Genomic DNA, 2,490 nt, shown 5'->3' on the forward strand with positions numbered 1-2,490 from the left:
TGGACAGTATCCTCGCCCATCTTTAAGTAGAGGAAGCAAGCAAAAGTGCACAATCTCCTTCAAGAGGGGCGTGGATTAAGTTTCAATGATTAGCGAATCAAGGGACTTTGGTCAAAAGGCTCTGAAGTACTTACTAAAGTTTCCACGCTTCTGTATGAATCTCAGCATCTCTGAGGCATTCCTAAAGGCTGGTTCTAACTTGCAGAGTTCATAGAGAGTGCACCCCAGCGACCAACATATCCCCTCTGGCATCACACACAGACCTTAGATGAAGTTCTGGACTCTGGAGGGAGAAATCATCAAAAGGAAATGCTACAAACAGAATAGATTTATGGAATTATTAGGCAAAGGCGTGCACTATGACCTACGATGTCATTCAGCGCAGAAAGACAAATTCACAGTATGGTGGTTTGAAAGGTGTAACAAGAGGAAAACCTCGCAGTTTGCAACAACGAAACAATTGAGAGGGTGGTAAGTCAGATGGAAGAAATAGAATATGAACGGAGATGCAGGTGAAGGAATGAAAAAGGCTTTGCAGTAAGGGGACAAACAAAGTACACCAAGTGAGGTGGCATGACGGAACTAACGCCTCATGCCCACCACCCACCCCGAGGTAATCCTAGAAACTGTTTATGCTGTGGTACAACTATTTTCCTTTTTTGCCAAACATTAATGTAAATAATTTTTGCCAACAATTCAGTGGCTGCATATATTAAATAGTAAGTTGATATAAAAAAAATAAGTTTACTCTCGCCTTGCTTTCCGAGAGTACGTACATGCTAGTATAATATTGAAAATATGTACGATATTCAGTCAAAAATATATTAAAACCTTTCGTCACATATACTTTTTCAAAATTCCTGTCATTCGCGCTCCTGAAAATCTATTTCCGCAAATGAAAGCATCTTCAGAGTATTGTGTTTGATTCCTAAACTTATCTCATCTGCAAACTAAGATATCTCATCAATGACGCAAATAGCTTATTTATTTATTCAAAACTCCTGAGTGATTAGATGTCTATCATCAAATGTCTAGTTCTGTGCAATAACCGATCAAAGTCTTCTCTGCTTTTCCTAGCCAGGACGTTTGAACACCATCTATGTACTATGGATAAGTATAGGCTATCCTCAGGCAAGATCTCTAGGGCTGCCCAAGACTAGACAGGGGTGGAGAGGCTATGATAGGAAAGGTTTAAGAATGTGAGATTTATGGTTCCTACCACATGTCAAGGACAGCAGAACAACTAGATAATGCAACGGAGATTATTCCTTTACCAGAATAGTCTCACAGTTTCTCCAGTCAATTATCCATCAGCTAACTGAACGCCCTAAGGCCTATACAAGGCCTATACAAAGAGGTCAGTTGGACAGAAGATTATCCCTGAGTCACCCTTCTGGGCTCGTCACGCTCGCCACAGTTCGCCCCAAGCCCGGTCAGTTACCTTCTTACAACCAAGGCCTATATTTACAACGAGAGCAGTCACTTAACCGACAATGCCAAATAGCTGTTCTGTTTATGGATGCCTGAATACAAAGAGAAAATCAAAAGACAATGGCATTAGGTATTTTACGTTTCCTATAGACAAAATTTACTGTGATAAGTGGATAAACGTATGTTGCCGATCTGATGAAATCAATCCAAAGCATGCAGTGGTGTGTTCAGCTCATTTCACCCCAGAGGACTACATCCGTGAAATGTTGGCAAAATCTAGTACAGAATGAACTCCATCTATCTGTTAATGGACAGCACAAGCAGCGCGTCAAGTATGCTGTGCAATTATTATCGTCATCTTGTGCAAGTGCATTAAAGTATTTGGAAAGTAGAGGTCTGTTGGAATCCAATAACTGGCAAGCTACCTCTGATTTTATCTCATTGATAAACGACTGGTTTGATATAATGAATTCAAACATGTATGGCGATATACCAGCGAGAAATAGTTTTGGGATTGATAAATAATTTTAAATAAATACTTTGGAAAAAGCCATAAAAGTAATAACTTCTTTAAAATTAAAATCACAGAAAACAAGATGTCTGTACAAATTTCAAAAAGGCATAATTCTTTCTAGCAAGTCGGTTATTGGTCTCTCTAATATGGTCAAAGATGTCTTTAATATAGATTACATCATGACGCATAAGTTGAATCAAGACTGCCTAGAGCATCTGTTCGGTTGCATAAGGCAAATGAAGGGCACATACGATCACCCTAATGCTGTTGAATTCAAGTTTAGGCTTAGGTCATTGATTATGGGAAAAGATGTAAAAATAATTAGTGAAAAAACAAACATCATTGCAAAGAGCAACAATTATGAACATGTTTGACAAATGAGTCTGCAGCAATTCAAAATACAGTGAAGATAGAGAATTGGCATTAGAAATATACTTGACCAGCTCATTGTTTAAAGATTTAGATTTTAAGATTTTGATGCCCACAGAAGATATAAACAATCAGATTCTGGATAAAGAAAACTATAAAACGGCTGCCACTGTAAC

The sequence above is a fragment of the Macrobrachium nipponense genome, chromosome 3 (assembly GCF_015104395.2).
Source record: "Macrobrachium nipponense isolate FS-2020 chromosome 3, ASM1510439v2, whole genome shotgun sequence".
Lineage (NCBI taxonomy): Eukaryota > Metazoa > Arthropoda > Malacostraca > Decapoda > Palaemonidae > Macrobrachium > Macrobrachium nipponense.